Here is a 21,038-nt window from a genome sequence, read left to right as displayed (position 1 = left end):
TCTCTCTCTTGATGGACATCACCCACTGAACACAAACCTCCCGCTCACCCTTCCTACCATCCACGATATAATAATATTATTTCTCAGCTGCATTCAGTTTTGATAGGTTCACTGAACTCGAAACATGATTTTTTTTCCCTATCGACTGCCATACCTGGTGAGATTCTCCAACATTCTTTCAGACGGTGGACAATTTTATTTCAGATCGCCAGCATCCGCATTTCCTTGGTCATTTCACCTTTAATGTTGTTGTTTCGCGGGATGCCAGCATCACTGGAAAGGGCAGTATTTATTGTCCATCCTAACTGCCCTTGACCACGCGGCCATTTGTCAAGGCAATATGGAGTCAACTAAATTGTTGTGGATCTGAGGTGACACTTAGGGCAAACATGTTAGGCTTCTTTACAAAAGGTTACCAATAAAATAAGAAAAGGAATCCTGATGGTTTATGCTTGCCATGAGTGAAGTTAGGTTTCATTCCAATTTTTGATATTGGAATTTAACTTTAGTCATCAGCTGTGGTAGGATTTCAGACAATGCTTTTAGAGTCATGACTTGCGCCTCTGAATTACACAATCAGTGATATTATTACTCTGTTTAAGAGTCCCTGTTGTGAAGTAACTGTAGAGACAAGAACAAGTTTGTGGTCAAACTATTTGGAACCGGAAGAGAGGTCAGAAGAGAACTGGAGCCATAAAATCTGTCGTTAACGAAGGGGTAGGTGATGGCAAAGTAAGCAACAGAACTCAGGCAGAGCTGGAAATTGGGGATATGATGAAGGTGATGTCAGTAGGCTTGATCACACTGAGAGAATATGGAGACATAAAACCGTTCACAGTAAAAAGGAAGCTCAAGGTTGCGAACAGTCTTGTTCCTTCTCAGATGTTTATGAGTAAGTAGTTTGAAAATGCATAAGAAGGAAGTGGGGTTTGTGACTGAAAGTTTATGCATTTGTTAAATATAATCAACCAGAATAGCAATAACATTCAGCATCATTTATAGAATTGACAGAGATAATCTTACCAGGAACACCAATAATAGCGAGGATGGGATAGTACCCAGCTTGAATAATCATCAGTACGGCTCGTATCCGCAACTCTAACCATGGCCAATCCTGAGAAAGCCAATAAAGACCCCAGGATAAACTCCTGTCCATTGTTGCAACATTCCAGTCTAATGTTCTCAGATTCGGATCCATTGTTGGAACATTCTAGTCTAATATTAAATCCATTGTTCGACCATTCTAATGTTCTCTGATTCCGATTTCTCTCTCTTCCTCTGTAGCTGCTGATTCCAATCTTGTTGAGGTTGACGCTGCGCCGAATACTATGGCATAATATGTTGAAATAAGGCCCTAATTATGGAAGAGGGAAATCCTCCAGTGTCCCAGGTGGGTCCAGAAAGACTGATATTAATCACAGTCACTGAACAAACAGCTCCAGTTAACCCACTTCACAGCAACTCTGATATATCACAATAATTGGTGTGGGTGGGATTTTGATATCGATGATTATTGGGCTCATGGCACATGTCCAGTTGTAAACATCGAGGTGAGGGAGGGACATAATTCTTTCTCTTCACAAGCTCGATTATTCTGCTGTGTTTTGGCAATATAGGAATTGTTGGGCTCCCGAGGCCGTCTGTGTCTGGTCACCAGGCCCGCTGCATCTTTTTGTTTTATTTATTTATGTTTAACTTTGACTTTTGTCTGTCCAGCATTTAACAGCTTAGGTGGGTTTAGGCATTTTTGAGAGACACTTATGGAGCCATAGACGGTATAGATACAGTCCATTCCTTGTGTTCTTGCAGCCACGGCCTGGTCCTGTGGAGTGATGGTTAAACTCTCACAGAACCAGGACTCTTAATTTTACCTTTCACCAGTTATTGCTGGTGTCTCAGCAGGGGTCGAAGGCAGGAAATCTCTCCCCGGTTCTACACATTCTCTCTGTGATTTCTCTCTGAACTATCTTTTAATGTTCTTTCCTCCTGGATTGGAGAACTGCATGTCAGACAATCTGTTTCTTGCATTTGCTTTTTGACCTTTGTGTTCTTATTGGATGATACCATATTGGAGCAGTTAGTGTGTGGTAGTTAAATAAACTATTATTCTGCTAAGCTTTCGAACAGAATTAAGTTATTGCAAGTTCGTCTTCCTTTTGTTGTCTTTTACCGAAAGTCTTCGAATAAATTGTGTTTTCGCTTAATGTCGAATATTTTGACCAATTAAATTCTGTCTCAAACACAGCACCTTACATTTACCAGCGGAATGGGCCGAGCTGTAGGAGTGATAATCATGTCAAGAATTATATCGGTTACCCAATCCACCTCTCAGAACCAGCCCAGACACGTATAAGCCCAGATGAGGTACCTCCTCAACATGAATCACTGCGTAGACCAGGCTAGTGTACTGCTCAACAATCTGTTCAGGATCGAACACTGTTTAGAGCTCACAAGTTCACTACTTATGTGTCCAACAGTGCACTGATCTATAAATTTGGACTAAATGATCTGTTCAACACAGGGCGCTGTGCAGAACACACAAAGGCATTGTTCTATACACATGGACTGGATATCTGCGCAGCATGGGGAGCTGCCCAGTAAATAGCAGTGAATTTATCTTTTAATGTGGAGCAGTTACCTTCTCAGCATATGCAGCTGTCTGCACCAATCGCTGCATTGCTGTGTAACACTGTGTTAGATCACTGCCCAGCGTGGGGAAACTTGCAGCTCATGCTGGAAGCGACAGGATGTGCAGCACCTCTCCATTTCCAGCTCCATATCTCCAGAGTGGAAACACACAGGAGTGCTCTGGGTGTGAAACTCACTGCCAGAGAGAGATGGTGGGGGAATCAGTTTAAGTACCAACAACTGGGAGGAGCTTTGTTCAAAGCGAGGGGAAGATTGAGAGAGAATTTCAGAGAATGATCTGATGGTAGGTTTAAAAATTGTGAAATGAGAATATTTCGATAGCGTCCTGCAAATAAGCCACTGTTTCGAGGAATGATGGGGTGAGCAGGATATTTGTGTAAGTTACGACGATTGAGAATTTTGGATAAGCATTTGTCCTGCAGCGTTGTAACTGGGAGTAGGATCAGCAGAGTTTTCGACTCATTGGGCTGAATCGTACAATAATTTGTCTCAGTGCCATTTTCATTGAATGTGACAGAAGGAATATCTGCACGAGGCAGAGCTAGTTTCCTGGTGTTATCTTATCGAACTCACCTTATTAACTACCCACCGCACAGCATTGGGGCCCCTCTCATTCAACACCAGCACGATTTTCCCACCCATTATGGCTGCAGGTGCTCACCATCGCCCGGATGCCCCTGGATATTCAGTGATCCCTGGTACTGCTGCCATCATGAAAAGTCCAATGGGCACACGGTTGAGTTTTCTCAGTTTGGAGCTGCCCTGCACAGTTTACCCGAGCATGGCAGATAAAGGGAAATTACACCACAGCTTGACGACAGAGGCACGGAGGTCATGGTGAATGGTCTAGTACAGAGGGGGACCATTTTCTTCCAAGACCATGGTCTGAGCACACCACCCAGCTCAGTGCATTATCTGCGGTCCGAAGAAAAGTCCAGCAATACAGGAAAAGCATCAATAATCTTCCCCGTTCTGTCAGGATAAGGGTCATCGCATTCTCTCTACTCTCTCACACTCATTGCATATCTGTTAGTGACTTCCCCAGAATAAGGCTCCATCACTCTTACCACTGCAATACAGCACCTTCTTTCTCTCTCTCTCTCTCTCTCTCTCTCTCTCTCTCTCTCTCTCTCTCTCTCTCTCTCTCTCTCTCTCTCTCTCTCTCTCTCTCTCACCTATGCAATACCCCCACATGGTAAGAAAATGTTCTTATGAGTGCAGTTTCTAGAATTCTCTGGTTGATGTAGTTCGTACAATGTTCCAGATAATTTTCAAAATAATTCAATTTCAGCAAAATGTTCATTCCCCAGTATGTAACCCCTCAGAGGAAGGAGCATAGTTTTACTTTTGTTTGAAATCACTCAGGATGAAAGTGTTTCATGAGGCCATTAATCCTCTCAAATCTGCTCCACTAATCAAGCAAAGGGAGCACCGAAACACTTGAAGACTTACTCTCTTCTTGAAGACAAGCGCCACTTTGGAGTTTCGCCAGTTTCACTGGAACACTCCTGTAATCCCGAGAGTTATGAAATATTTCACACAGTGCCACCAGTCACTCTGTAACCATTTCTATCAAAACAAGCTATGAATTGCTGCTGAGGTGTTTACCCTTGGTCTTTTCTGTTTGAGAAAAGCCTTGTTCATTTTGTGAGAGACAATGCAAAACTTTCATCTGACTAAAATGTTGTTTATAATATTGAAACTCTTCGTGGCTTCCCCTGCGAGGAACAATGCAAAATAATGTTTTAACTTCTCTGCATGTTCCCTGAAATCAGTTCCCCAGTCAAATCCTACAGGTGTCCCACATATTCTTTCCTGCCTTCCTTCCAAGGGTCACACACACATCATGAATGTTTTTTATTCGATATGGGAAAACTCTTGCGGTTAGCTTCTTTTCATATTTCTTGCCAGTTTTGAAATGTTTTTTCTTTGTATTTTGTTTTATACAATCTGCTTCTTGTTCCAAAAGTAAACATCCCAAATGTGGCCAACGCTAGAGCTCAACAATCTGAGTTCTTTAGTTTGTGATTGATTAGCATACTTCACAGCATTTGTGCATCATGGGTGGTTCATCTTCACATCTTCATATCATCTTCTTTTTCACCAGAGCCAAACATTACTGAGAGTTATTAATCAGTACCTGCTTTAATGTTCCCATAGCCCTCCCCCCACCCCCCACACCCCACCCACGCCACACACATATCTGCTGACCTTCATCTGTCTCTATTTTCACACTCCGTATTTGACCAGATATATGACATGTATCTGCATTTGAAATGCCTGGCTCTTTTCAATCATTCGGGGGGAACCTACGTATGTGGCTGAACACATGATCAGCTGAAGGTGACTCCATTCTCCCAGTTTCCCTGGCTCTGTCATTTCTGTTCGATGATGTCACATTCCAGTGGGAAGCTTCCTACATGTCATCCTTTTCTCTCAAGCGAAAAATCCCCTAAATGTGATGGACTGAGTTTTCAGATGTGTCTGGCCCATCTCCCTCACTTCTGCCCTCACTCCGTCCCTTCCTTCCAGAACAATGATAGATCTCCCCTTGTACACACTTCCTTCTGCACTAGAATCTGCATTCACAGAATCATCTTCCGCCACTTCCACCGCCTCCAGCAGGACAGCACCAGCAAACACATCTTCCCCTCCCGTCCACTGTCAGAAATTCACAGGGACCATTCCTTCTGTGGCACGCTCCATGACTCCGAACACTTCCCCACTCCCCCATGGCACCTTCCCATGTAATGCTGCAACTTTTGCCCATTCATCTCTTCCCTCTTCACTGTCCAAGGCTCTAAACACACCATCCAAGTATAGCAGCATTTCATTTGTACGCTTTCAATCCAATCTCCTGTCATTGCTGCTGACAATGCAGTCTCCTTTACATTACTTAGCTAAACAGAAACTGATTTGATGAACATCTCCACTCTGTCTGTAGGAATGACACTGACGTTCTGATTGCTCCCCATTTCAAGAACCTACATTGCTCTCAAGATAATGAGAATTCTTTGAGGAGGTAATGACGGGTTGGACAATAGAGAGTTACCTATCTGAACTTCCAGAAGGCCTCTGATATGGTACCCCACAGGAGGCTGCAGAGTAAGATAAGGACCCATGGTTCTCAGAGGACAGGTACTAGCATGGATAAAAGATTGCCTCTCTTACAGGTTGCAGAGTGAGGATAAAATTGTCTCTCTCAGGATGGCAGCCGGTGACTACCAGTGTTCCACAAAATCATTGTTGTGACCACAACATTTTACTTTATAGGTTAACGATCTGAGTGGCGGGACAGAAGGCATTCTGGATACGTTTGCAGATGAAGCAAAGATAGGTGGAGGGGCATGTAATATTGAGGAGGCAGGGAGCCTGCAGAAAGACTTTGACAGTTTAGGAGAGTGGGAAAAGGAGTAGCAGATGGAATACAATGTGGGGCAGTGTGAAGTCATGCACTTTGGTATGAAGAATACAGTCATGGACTATTTACTAACTGGCAAAAAAAATCAGAAATCTGAGGAACAAAAGGACTTTGGATTCCAAGCGCAGGATTTGCCTTATATAAACTTGCAGGTTGAGTCAGTAGTTAAGAAGGCAGATACAGTGTTGTCATTTATCTAGAGAGGAGTAGGATATAATGGTGGGGATTCTGAGGCTTTCTAAGGCTCTGGTCAGACCACATTTCCAGTATTTTGTGCCTCATACCTCAGGAAAGATGTATTAGCCTTGGTGTGTGTCAAGAGAAGGTTCACCAGAAATGAAAAACATAGCACATGAGGAACATTGGAGAACTCTGGGTTTATACACGATGGAGATTAGAAGGATGGGTGGGGGGGGGTATCATATTGAAACTTACAGAATACTGAATGACCTGGATACAGACAAAATTGAGAGGACGTCGGCACTGGCGGGAGGACACAGGCTTAGACGAAAGGGAAAACCCATTAGAACGGAGACAAGATGAAACGTCTTTAGCCAGAGAGTGGTGAAATTGTGGTATCCCTTACCACAGAAGGCTGTGGAAACCAGATTATTTGGCACCAACGATATAACCAGGAAAGGGTCTGCGGATCTGAACAGTGACTGCAGAGAGTTAGTTTGGAAGCTGAAGAGCAGGACGAGTAGGGTAGTGATCTCAGGTTTGCTACCAGTGCCACGGGCTAGTGAGATGAGGAACAGTCAGCGAATGCAGCTTTACACGTGGCTGCGGGGCTGGTGCAGGAGGGAGGGCTTCAGATACCTAGACCATCGGGATACCTTCTGGGTAAGGTGGGACCTATACATGAAGGACGGGTTGCACCTGAACTGGAAGGGCACAAATGGCCTGTTTGGGAAGTTTGCTTGTGTGATTCTGGCGTGTTTAAAACGCGTTTGGCAGGGAGTAGGAATAAGACCACATGTCTGAGAGGGGGTTAGTTGCAAACGGGACAATGGCAGGAGATATTGAATCTATCAGGAAGGTTTCTCATGCGATGAAACAAAGGGATCAGTTAAAGTGCATCTGCTTTAATGCAAGGAATGTCTGAACTAAGAGTGACAAACTTAGATTATGGATCAGTACTTGGGGCTACGATATCGTGGTCATAACAGAGACGTAGGTTTCACAGGGGCAGGGATGGTTTAAAACGTTTAAAAATGTTTCGGGGCAGCACAGAGTCTCAATGATTAGTACTGCTGCCTCACAGCGCCAGAGACCCGGGTTCAATTCCCAACTCAGGGAACTGGCTGTGTGGAGTTTGCACAGTGGGTGTGCTACGGTTTCCCTCCATAATCCAAAAATTAGGTGAACTCGCACATGCTTAATTGCCCGTAATGTTAGATGAAGGGGTAAATGTAGGGGAATGGTTCTGGGTGGGTTGTTCTTTGGAGGGTTGGTGTGGAGTTGTTGGGTCGAAGGGCCTGTTTCCACACTGTAAGTAATCTAATCTTATCTAAAAAAGAACGGGGTGGGTGGAAAATGAGGAGAGGGTGTAACATTGCTAATCAGAGAGTGCGTCACAGCTACAGAAATGAAGGTTGTTGAGGAAGGTTTGTCTACTGAGTCAGTATGGGTGGAAGTTAGGATCAGCAAGGGAACAGTCGCCTTATTTGGGGATTTTCTTCAGACCATCTAATAGCAGAAGAGAGATTGAAGATCTCATAGGCGGGCAGATTCCAGAAAAGTGCAAAAGTAGCAGGGTTAATGTTATGGGTGATTTCAACTTTTCCAATATCGACTGGAACCTCCGAAGTGCAGATGGTGTGGATGGAGCCGTTTTTGTCAGGTGAGTTCCAGATGGTTTCCTTGCTCAGTATGGAGACAGACCAACAAGGGTAGAGGCTATTTGGGATTTGGAGTTCGGCAACGAGCCAGGACAGGTGTCAGAACTAATGGTGGGAGAGCACTTTGTTGAAAGTGATCACAACTGGCTCACATGTAGCATAGTCTGGGAGAGTGAAAGGAGCAGTTTCCGAAGGAAGATATTTAATTAGGGAAAAGGAAATTATGATGCTATCAGACAGGAATTGGGAAGTACAGACTGGGAGCAATTGTTCCACAGAAAGGGCACAGCAGACATGTGGAGACTGCTTAAGGAGCAGTTGTTGCGAGTGATACACAAATTTGTTACTCTGAGACAGGTAAGAAAGGGTAAGATTAAGGAACCTTGGATGACGAGAACAGAGAAACTTCTCGTCAAAAGGAAGCAGGCAGCTTACGGAAGATGGAGGAAGCAAGAATCTAACACAGCTTTAGAGGATTACAGGCTTGTTAGAAAGGAGCTCATAAATGGACCGAGGCGAGCCATGATGGGGTAAGAAAAAGGCTTGGCAAGAAGGATTAGGGAGAATCCAAAAGCATTTTTCTCATACGTGAGGAGTAAGGGAATAATTAGGGAGAAGGTAGGGCCGATCAGGGATAGCGTAGGGAACTTATGCGTGGGGTCTGAGCAGATAGGGGAAGCCCTAAATGAGTTTTTTGCTTCGATTTTCACCAGGGAAAGGGAACTTGCTGTTAATGAAAACTTAGAGGAGCTGGTCCAGATCAAGATTGATGAAATTGATGTGCTAGAAATTTTGGAAAACATTAAGATAGATATGTCCCCAGGGCCAGATTTATCCTAGACAGCTCCGGGAAGCGAGAAAGGCGTTTGCTAAGCTGCTGGTGAGGATATTTGCTTCCTCAGTCTCCACAGGAGTCGTACCGGAGGATTGAAAGTAGGCGAATATTGTTCCTTATTTCAAGAAGGGTAATAGAGAAATCCCTAGCAATTACAAACAAGTCAATCTTACGTCTGCAATCAGCAAAGTTTGGAAAAAATTCTGAGGGATAGGATTTATGACTATTTGGCAAAGCATTGTGTGATTAAAGCATGGCTTTGTGAGGGACAGGTCATGCCTCACAAATCTTATTGATTTCTTTGAGGAGGTGTCAAGACAGGTCGACGGCGGTCGAGCAGTGGATGTGGTGCATGTGAACTTCAGCAAGGCATTTGATAGGGTTCCCCATGGAAGGCTCAGTCATAAAGTCAGGAAGTATGGGATACAGGGAGATTTGGTTATCTGGATTCAGAATTGGCTGGCGAGCAGAAGGCAGACAGTGGTTGTAGATGGAAAATATTCTGCTGGGAGGACAGTGTTGAGAGGGATCCCACAGGGCTAGGTCCTTGGGCCTCTGCTCTTTGTAGTTTTTATAAATGACTTGGATAAGGAGGTTTTGGGGTGGGTTAGTAAATTTGCTTTTGACACAAAGATTGGAGGCATCGTCAATAGTATAGAGGGCTACTGTAGGCTGCAGCGTGACATAAACAGGATGCAGAGCTGGGCTGAGAAATGGCAGATGGAGTTCAACCTGGGTAAATGCGAAGGTCAAATTTGAATCCTGAATATAGCATTAAATACAGGATTCTTGGCAGTGTGGAAGAACAGAGGGATCTGGGTGCGCAAGTGCATAGATCCCTCAAAGTTGCCACGCAAGTGGATAGAGTGTCAAGAAAGCATATGGTGTTTTGGCTTTCATGAACAGGGGGATTGAGCTTAAGAGCCGCAAAGTTTTTTTCTGCAGCTCTACAAGTCCCTGGTGAGACCACACTTGGAATATTGTGTCCAGTTGTGGACCCCCTACTATAGGAAAGATACAGGGGCTTTAGAGAGGGTGCAAAGAAAGTTTACCAGGATGCTGCCTGAACTGGAGGGCTTGCTTTATGAAGAAAGGTTGAACAAGCTTGGACCTTACTCTCTGGAGACAAGGAGGAGAGAGGAGATCTGATCGAGGTGTACAAAATAATGAGAGGCATAGAGAGAGTCAGTACCCAGACACTTTTCACCAGGGTAGGATTGACTAGTACGATAAGTCATAGTTTGAAGATATTAAGAGGAAGGTAAAAGGGAGACGTCAGAGGTAGGTTCTTTACGCAGAGAGTTACGAATGCATGGAATGCGTTGCCAGCTCTGTTGGTGGAAGCAGAGTCTTTGGGGACATTTAAGCGACTGTTGAACATGCACATGGATAGCAGTGAGTTGAGGGGTGTGTAGGTTAAATTACTACATTTTACATTAAGATTAAATCTCAGGACAACATCATGGCCCAAAGGGCCTATTCTGTGCTGTCCTGTTCTATGTTCTATTTCGTATACTTAAAACAGACTCAGATAAGTTCTTGATTGACAAGGGGATCAAAGATAACTGACAGGAAGCAGGGAAATGGGGTTGAAAATCTATAATTCGTGATCGAATGCCGGAGCCAACTTGATGGTCCGAATGGCTTCATTTCTGCTCGTATAGAATTGTGGTCTTATAATATTTCGGTCCTGGATGGCACGGTGTCTTAGTGGTTTGCACTGGTGCCTCACAGCATCAGGGAACTGGGTTCGATTTCCTCTGGGTGTATTAGTTTCCTGCCACAGTTCAAAGTTGTGCAGGTTAGGTGAACTGGCCATGCTGAATTGCCGATTGTGTTCAGGGATGTTGATATTAGGTGCAATAGTCAGGGGTCTATGTATAGTATTCGGGTAGAGAATGGGATTGGTTCGCATACTCTTTGGAGGTTCAGTATAAACCTGTTGGGCTGAAGGGCCTGTTTTCACACTGTAGGGATTCAAAGAAAATGCAGCCTTCTGCAATGTTCCAATGAAGCACAACCCACGCTCGAGTAACAGTTCACTTTGCACTTTGGTGCGTTACAGTCTGTAGGAGTTAATATTCAATTCCATAAATTCACAGCCTGAACCCACTATGGCTGTTCTCCATTTTCCGTACACTCTCCCTCCTGGGCTCCCTCAGCTCGTGTCTTGTTTATGTTCCATTCAACAGAGAAAATGAATTTCTAATATTTACACATTAATTTACACCCATTATATACCTGTGTCTCTTTCACTACAATTTCAAGCCCATTTGTCTTTCACACTGGGCCTCCAAACACTCTTTCCCACCTCTGCCAAGATACTAAAGCGCTCACTTTCCAATCCTTTACACGCCTGAAGAAGATTTACACTGGACTTGAAATATTAACATTGTTTCTCTGTCTCTGCAGATGTTGCCAGATCCCTAAGTCCCTTCAAAAATGAAAAGTTACAAAACACATTTTCAACATAGCAAAGATCATTGGATGCAGGAAATCTGAAACAAAAACAAAAATTGTTGGACTTACTGGGTGCTTTGAGGAACAGTCATAGAACCCGAAAGATTAACTCTGCTTTCTCTCCACAGATGCTGTCAGACTGGTCAGTATCTTCAGCAATTTCTGTTTTTGAACAACTTTCAAGCATGTGTGTCAAAGCTGCTCACACCGGGAAGTGAATTCATTTGCTCTGGAACTACATAAGGCTGTCATCACCGACACTACAGAGCTCTTAATCATGGTCATGGAGAGAAACGGCGGGAAACACATTCGCTTTAAACAGAAGATGGCATGACTGGAGCGGAAAATATTCAAGTGAAAACGTTAAATGCTTTTGAGGAATGCGACAATTGGAGGCATGGCATCATGAACATACACGTGTAAATCATAGCAGCCGTCGTAGCCGCAGCAGCAGCAGCAGAATTATATTCAACCACAATATAATCTCTCAGTCTACCATTAACATGAAGCTGATCTCCGCTTCAGTGATGATCTGTGGGTGAACATGCCACGGTCAGAACCGTCTGTACGTAAACCTGATTACAACCCATTCAAGCTACTGCACTTACTGCTTACATTAACAAACAGCAGAGCTAACATCTGATAGAGAGGGCGCCATGATCCCAAGACTGTGACCATTTATTTTAAAACCAGCTATGACTTACTGCTGGCCTGTCTACTCTTACACTTATCTGTTAGAAAAATCCTTGTTCCTTTTGTTTGAGACAGTTCAAGAACTTCCCTCCTATTACCATTTTGTTTACATCTTTGAAATACTTACTGTACCTTCCCCTGTGAGGAAAGATATAAAACATGGGTGTAAATTATCTGTCTGCTCCCTGTAGCCAATTCTTCAGTCACACCCTCCAATTATCCTCAGTATATTTTCCTAATTAATTTCACCTAAGATCACACTCATCTTGAACTTTTTTTATATGCTCGGAAAAGATCGTGCTGCTTGTTTTTGTATTTCTTACCAATTTACTACATCATGTCTTTTCTCCCCTTTTCCTCGATTTCTAGATTGATACAGTCATATAGCGCACAAACAGACCATTTGGTCCAACTTGTCCATGCTGACCAGGTTTTTCAAACTAAACTAGTCCCATCTGATTGCATTTTGTCCATATGCCTCTAAACCTTTCCCATTCATATGTTTGTCCGAATGAGTTTTAAATGTTGTAGATATACTTGCACCTCCCACTCTTCCTCTGACAGTTCATTCCACATACACACATCACCCTCTGTGTGAAAACATTGATCCTTTGTCCATTTCAAATCTCCCCTCTTTCACCTTAAACCTCTGCCTTCTATGGTTGAACTCCCCCATCCCGTGGGAAAGACATTGGCTGATCACTCTATTCATACCTCTCATGATTTTATAAACTTCTTCAATGTCACCCCTCAACCTCCTACATTCTATCTGACACTAACTTTACGAACAAGCATTTCAAGATAAAGCACTGCAAATTTGAAACAGTATTCAAATGACAGGTAAATAACATTCAGCCCAAGCTTCATACTGTGATTTATTTTTCTCCATGTTATAATACTAAGGCAGCAGGAAACTGTTACGAGTACCAATAAGAGGTCAAACACCTGAATTGCTTTGTCCAAATGGGATGATGATCTCTACGGTGAAAGCGCAACACTGGCCTGAACCATATAAGAAGGGGAATTTTTGTACCACACGGTCAGCGTGTAGTTGCCTTTAGTAGAGTGAGATGAAGGCTGAGTATACTTTTGAAATTTGGATCACAGTGTGAATTCAGTGCAAAGGGGGAGAGGTCTTTTCAATAAGGTTTACTCAAAGATGGAAACTTTCCGGAGTGAGATGTGAGTGGGAGGTTTAAAACAGCATGAATGGAGAGGCCGAGCCACACTGAGACCAGAGGCAAAGTGGCAGCACAAAACGCAGCTTGATGCTACTGCAGAGTAGGTAGACTTGAACAAAGAGTTTCAGGTGAAGTGGGGAGGGACCATAATGTGAGAGAATGTACTCTGTAATTTGAGAGGGAGAACCTGGATTCAGGAAGGGGACACGAGCAGGGAACAGGATGGAGCAGCAATGGCAGCGGTTTTTGGGGGGAATTCAGGAAGCACAGCTGAAATTCATCTCCAGCATCTGCTTCTGGTCCCTTAAATAAACATCCTAAATCTGGCCCTCCACTCATGCTCATCCATAGTATCCTTGAGAGCCTTTGTCAACCATGGGTCATCTTCTTATCGAGTTCATCTTTTTGAACAGAAACAATAATTACTGAGCGGTTTGGGATATCTGCTTGAATGTCTGCTGATGTATACTCACTGAGCTTCCTCTGGGTCTATTTTCACATTCCACTTCAGACCAGATGTGAGGCAGAAATCCTCAATTTAGATGCCTGGTTCTTTTCAATCATTCAGGGGGAACTTCTGCCTGTGGCTGAGCACAAGATCAGCGGAGGCTGACTCCATTCTCCAAGATTCTCCATCTCTGTTGTTTCTGTTTGACGATGCCATATTCCTGTGAGCTGTGTCTAACGTGACCTCCTTTTCCATCAAACCAGAAATCCCCGAATTCTGGTGGACAGGGCCTTCAGCTATGACTGTCCCATCTCCCACAGTGTTGCCGTCAATCTGTCCCCTCCAATCCCAGAACAATGATAGATTCCTCCTTGTCCACACTTCGTCCTGCACGAGAATCCACATTCACATATTCATCCTACACCATTTCCACCATCTCCAGCAGGACAGCATCATCAAACACATCTTCCCTTCCCGTCCTCGGTCAGTATTTCACAGTGACCGTTCCCTTTGTGTCACCGTCCATCACCCCGAACGTTTCCCCACTCCTCCATCGCACCATCCCATGCAATTACAGAAGCTGCAACACTTGTCCATTCATCACTTCCCTCCTCACTGTCCAATGCCCCAAACATAGCTTCCAGGTGAAGCAGCATTTCACTTGTAACCTTTCAATCTGATCTCCCGCCATTGCTGCTCATAATGCAGTCTCTTTATATTGGTGAGACCAAATAGAGATTGCTTTGAGGAACACAACCACTCTGTCTGTAGAAATAACCCTGACCTTCTCATTGCTCCCCATTTCAATAACTTACCTTGCTCTCATGCTAACATTTCAGCACTGGGCTGTTGCAATGTTCCAAGGCAGCACAACCCAAGCTCGAGTAACGCACTTTACACTTTAGTACATTACAGCCTTTAGACGTTAACGTACAATTTCATAATTTCACAGTCTGACCCCATTATAACTGTTCTCCAATTTCCGTACAATCTCCCTCCTGGCCTCCCTATGACCTTGTGTGGTTGTATCTTCTTTATCTTTCACTGAATAGAGAGAAACTCATTTCCATATTCACATCTTAATTTAAAGCTATTTCACATGGTCTTCTCGTTCACCACTACTAAAAGCATGTTTATCTTTTGCCACACCCTCTTTTACCTGTCAACCCACTCCCCACATCTGTCAAGGTATTATAAAGCTCATTTTCCAATCCTTTTTCAGTTCTGAAGAAGTGTCATACTGGACTTGAAACGCTAACTCTGTATATCTGTCTCTGCAGATGACGCCAGACCTGTTGAGTTTCTCTAGAAATGAATAGGCTCAAAACAAGTTTTCAATTAAACAAATAACTATGGATACTGGAAATGAAAATGCATAAATTGCTGGAAAAAATGGGAGTTTTGTAGAATGGTCACTGGTCCTGAAAGATTAACTCTACTTTCAGTCCACAAGATGCTGCCAGACCTGCTGAGTTTCATCAGCATTTTTTGTTTTTGAACAAGTTCCATAGACGTGTGTTAAAGCTGCTCAAATGCTCTGTCTCACACGGAATACACTGGGATGTAACCGATAATGCAAGGTGCACAAATTCCTTGATCTGAAACTACATAAAGCTGGCATCACTGACACTGCAGAGCTCTTAATTTTGGTCAGGGAGAGAAACAAAGGGGAACACATTCACATCAAACACAGAAGATGGCATTGGGGGGAATGGAAAAGCTCCAGATGCATATGTAAAGGGATTTGAGTAAAGTAACAAATTGGAGGCGTGACACCAGAAAGAGACCCTCAGCACAATGAGAATAGGAAAATTGAAGTGTTACCACATCAGTCACCAGGTTAAGACACTGAGTACAGGGCTGATGGGTGAATGGGTCTTGGTGAAAAATGGGGGATAGTCAGTAGAATTAAATTGAACATATTGGAGCTCAAAGTGGGCATTCATGTGGTATGGTAAAATCACAGCTGCAGCAGAATTGTATTCAACTACAATCTGTAACATTTTCGCCAGGATAATCCCTCAGCCTACCATTACCATCAAGCTGATCTGTGGTTCAGAGATGAGTGTGGGTGAACATGATAGGGTCGGAACCATGTGCACCTAAACCTGATGACATTCCATTAAAGCTACCGCACTTGACTGGTTATATTCGCAACAGCAGGACTAACATCTGATACAGAGGGCGAAATGATCCCAAGACTAACAGATCACATCGAAGTTGTGCAGTGCTGCCACATCCAGACGTAAATGTCGATGGACTATTAAACAACTCACTGGAGGAGAGGACTCCATAAATGTCACCAACCTAAATAACGGGACAGCCCTGTACATCAGTGTAAAAGACATGGTTGTATTATCTGCACCGTCCTCAGCCAGAAGTGTTGAGCTGATGATCCACCTCACCCTAAACATGCTGCCCGCAGAATCACAGATGCCATTCTGTAATCGATCTGATTCACTGCACGTGACATGAAGAAACAGCTGAACACAGTAGATACGACAAAGGCAATGGGCCCTGACCCCATTCCTGCAATAGGACTGAAGACTTGTGCTGCACAACAAGCCGTGTCCCTGGGGAAGCTGTTTCATTCCAGCTTCAACTCTGACATCTCCCTGGCAATGTGGAAAAGAACTCAGCCATGTCCAATCCCATAACAAGGGAATAACTACAGCCTGACCATTTACCACGCCCTGAGTCCCATTGCAATAGTCACATTGGTGGGAGTTCTTTTTGACAGATCTGTAAAGTAGCACAGAAATAACCTGCTCAGTGTGGTTTCAGATAGGTCCCCATGTGGAGATTGTGTTGTTGTAGAAATATCACTGGATTACTAATCGAGACCAGGCTAGTGCTCTGGAAGCTGGTGGACCTAATAATTAATAAAATATCGAGATGTACAACCTGGAGTCATTAACAGTGACCTTGAAGCCAATGTCGATTGTAAACACCAATTTCCTTCCTCAATGTACTTTCAGGAAGTGAATCTCCGGTGCCTTCTTGGTCTGGACTAAAAGTGACTCCAGACACACAGATATATGAAAAACTCTTCAATGGTCTCGGAAACGGCCAAGCAAGACACTCTGTTGAATCAAACTGCTCTGAGTTCTTAAAGAATAAAACAACACAGATCACCCAGCACCAGCCTCAGTATTGGATGGGGAAACACTATCCTATTGACCCTGCAGAGACCTCCTTTCTAATACCTGAGAGCTGGTGGCAACATTTACAGTGATGTCCCACAGACTGCACAGAAACATCGAGAGTGGAGTAGGTCATTCGCCACACTGAGCATCCTCCATTCTAGTTCATGGTGAAAATCTCCTCAATTCAGCTTTCCCCACAGTGTTCATATCCTTTAGTATGCTTAAACATCGGAACATGTAAAATAGGAACTACTGTATTCGCTTTGGTCGATAAATTTTGATCCTCCATTCAATATACAGGCAGTTATCTAATGAGGTGTGTTTATTAAACGCAATTTCGCTGCAACACAATTAGTGAATTGGGCCCCTTTCTTTATAAAGCGAGCTCCCGTTCACTGTTATGGGAGTCCGTCTCTGGCACCAGCTGAACATCAAATCCCAGCCTCAGGATCCCTCTGTCTGCCAAATGCACCCTCAGTGTGTTCAGATAAAGCTGGTCTGTAATCCGCTCTGCAAGACTTGAAACTGAGCCTGAATGTGGGATTTGTGGTCTACATTTAGAAGGAATTTTATTTCAAACTGGGAGGGAAATACCTTGGAGAGAAGTGGAATGCCGCATCGGCATCACGTGGTCAGTCAGCTCGCGCTTTCTGGTGAAGATCCTGGTGAAAGGTACAGTGCTGTAGTCAGTGACTGTAGTGTTAAAGTGTGACATTTACTGCACTAACTCCTTACAATACACAGTTTAAATGTTTATGTAGCCTGTGCTATTGTTTGTGTTAGGCTGACTATTATTTTTGTTTTGATTTTTACTGGTAGTTTTGGGGTTCCGCACCGAAGCCTCTTTTTCCCATTGGCCCCATTATTGATATTGCACCGTTTTCTATAATACGGTGTTTCACCGGAACACAGCTGCCACATTATTGGATAACTGCCTGTAATTATTGCTGATTCTATACCTCCACAATCAAACTCCTGCACTTTGCCCATCCCTTCTGTATCTTGAAATCTTTTTTTATATTCAGTACCTTAGCTTTCATAGCCTGATCAGGTAAATTATTCCCCAAGTTCACCAGTCTCTGAGTGCAGACATTTACTCTCATCTCAACGCACTTTGGCCTGTCTGTACCCAACACTGTGAGCCCGTGTTTTGGTCATCCCATCCAGGGGAATTATCATCCCTGCTTGCAATCTGTCTTGCCATGTCAGAGTTTTATATAGTTCACCCATTTTCATAAACCTCATGGAATACAGACACAGTCGCCTCAAACTCTGTTCCCACAACAAGCCTGTCATTCCAGAGACCAGTCAGGTCATACTTCGCTGCTCTCCCTCAATGTCAGGTTTGTACTTTATTAGGTATGGAGACCAAAACTGCACTCAATACTGCACAATGTTTGAGATGATGTCTCACCAAGGGCCTGTACAGCTGCAGTAAGACACCCTTACTCCTGTACTCAAAACATCCTGAAATGAAGGTCAGCACACCATTCATTTTCAACAAAATTGTGTATTCCCGTGACAGCTGAGCCTGCTCTAACCTGAGTAGGAACCTTACAGCAGGCTGGTAAAGTGTGGCTGCTGCTGTACAGGGACTTAGTGAGATCACTTCTGGAGTAATGTGCACAGATTTAATCTCCTCACTAAGAAAGGGAATTGGTATTAACTCAGATATTATTCCCTCAACTGATTTCTGCAATGAAGGTGTTAATCATAGAATCCCTATATTGTGGAAGCAGACCATTTGACCCATCGACTCCACGCTCATCCTCTGAAGGCCATACCATAGAAACCCCACTCCCTAACCCCCTTCCCAACCCAATCTCTGCAACCTAACATTTTCCATGCCTCATGCACCTAACTGGCACATCTTGGGACTTTGGGAGGAAACTGCAGTACCCGACAGGTCCACCTTGCAGGCACGGGGGAATGTGCTTAATCCACACAAACAGTGAACGGAGACTGAAACTGAACCAGATCTCTGGTGCTGGGAGGCAGCAGTGCTAGCCACTGAGCTACCTACCGTGGACAACGCAACCTGCCTGCTCAATTCAACACTCAAAATGTGGCATAACAGCAGGGAGATTCCATAAATCTCCAAACATTTCATTGTGCAACAGGATAGGACAATGATATCTTAAGCAGCATGGTCATGAACAGGCGCGGGACATGCAAGACATCGAAGCTATAGTGTAGGACCACCAGGAGGACATTCAGCCCATCTTGTGTGTAAAGCAGGAACAGAATGAGTCCAATCAGCCACCCATGCCTCTTACACAGCAATTGGAGCTGATCTTTCTCAGCCTCGTGCCTATTTCACAGGAATTGAAACGGACTGTCAAGGTTATGGAAAGGGAAGAACTTAGAATAACCAACTTCACTCGGGAATGGAAAGGTGTGAGCAAATGATGAAGACAAATTGTTCGAATCTGTTATTAAGGAATCAACAACAGGAGACTTTGAAAGTCGAACCACAATCCATCAAAGTCGATATGATTTTATTAAGGATAAATCATCTTTGAATGATTTTCCTAACCTTTTCCTATTAAGATGTATGACAAAAAAGTTGAATAAGGGGGATCTGAAAGATGTTTTATATCTGGACTTCAAGAAAGCAATGCTTAACATGCTTGACGAAAGCTTAATATGCAAGACAAGAGCACATGGGGTTGGGACAATTTATTTGCTTGGAGAAACAATTGGCTAACCAATAAAAACCATGATATGGAGCTGCTAGCTTTGGACTGGGTTGAGTAAGGTCAATAATCGCATGTCACCAGGTTATAGTCTGATGGGTTTATTTGAAAACACAAGCTTTCATTGTCCTGCTCCTTCGTCAGGTGTTAGAGAGAGAAGACCTTAGGCACAAAATTTATTAGGAAAAGATGAAAGGCTTATACAACACATGCACATGAATTGAACACATCTAAGATGGCTGCTAAATCTTAATTCGGTTAGAATGGAGACGCAGGTTTTGATTGATGAATATGCAAATTCCAGAGTTCCTTTCAACTCCTGCCTGGAGATACTTTCAGATATTATCGATGTAAAGGAGGTGACCCCTCCAGTCAGACAACTTATTTTAGGCAAGCGGTCTTGTTTGGGGTCTGTATGTGTCTCCACCTGGAATCAGACTGGGTTTATTTCCAATTTAGGAGTTCATAAAATATCACATTGACTGACTGTCTACAAATTGTATATTTTTGAGAAAATATAATGCATCTGGAAATAAAAGCCAGCAAATGAAAATTCATCTTAGATATTAGATGCGTGTGTGTGTGTGTCCGTGTGTGTGTGTGTGTGTGTCGATGTGTCTTTGTGTTTGCATGGACGTGCATGTGTGTGTTTGAAAACAAGGTGGAGTGTCTGTGGGATGGAGAGAGAGTGTGTGTTTGTGAGAGAGTGAGGGGAGTATGTGAGTCTTTGGGAGGTAGAGAGAGGGTGTGCGTGCGTGTGAGCGAGGGGAGTGTGTGTGTGTGCATGTGAGAGAGGGGAAGTGTGTTTGTGTGTGGGGAGGAGACGGTGAATTTGTATGGGTGTATTTAAAGGGGAGAGGGAAATGATGTGTGTCTCCTCGTTAAAACACAGGCAGATTTAACAGATCCCTTTCCCCACACACACTATGTGGTTTCAGAGCTTCCCGTCTCTTCAGTCTCTGCTCCATTTGATGTTCATGTTACAGATCCAGATGCTGTAACTACACTCCCCATGCTCAATCCAGAGGTGGGTCACCAAATCCTCAGGTCTCCCTGAATATCTGAGGCAGCTCACAGTACAACCTTCAGAAAACCATCCCCAGTCCCTCCACTAACCTTTCCATAACAGGAGTCAGTCAGAAGACCCTCAGCCGCTTGAGAATATTACTCGAGGGGTTTCCTCATGTGATGAACCGCACAATCATGTAAGAGGGACAAATACAGGCTTTCAGTGGTCAGACACAGACCAAGTTTCGAAGACGTGTCTCAATACTGCTGGGACCCCCTTTCCAACTTGGAGAAACAGCCCGCCACATGCCATTTCATTTTTTCTGAGTTTCACAATTCCAGCACTCGATACACTCGGGAGCCAAAAAAAAACACCAGGGAAAGGTACTGAAAAACAAACAATTAATTAACTGATAACATGTTGTGAAAATATGGATAAGGAGACGGGGAGTGGGAGTAACTGGAGAAGTGAGACAATGGTGGGTCCAATCACAAGAATGAGAGCATTCAATAAAATTATTGCCAGATCAGTTGAAATGGTTAGTTACATAAAATTGTGAATCTGCCTTACAGTACCATCCCAGACACCATAAACTGGGACAAGGGACCAGCCAGAATGGAGAGCTATGCACACCATGCTCGTGGACTACTCTATAAACT

Source organism: Chiloscyllium punctatum, chromosome 24, assembly GCF_047496795.1.
Source record: "Chiloscyllium punctatum isolate Juve2018m chromosome 24, sChiPun1.3, whole genome shotgun sequence".
NCBI classification, from domain to species: Eukaryota; Metazoa; Chordata; class Chondrichthyes; order Orectolobiformes; family Hemiscylliidae; genus Chiloscyllium; species Chiloscyllium punctatum.
Note: the sequence above shows the minus strand (reverse complement) of the source record.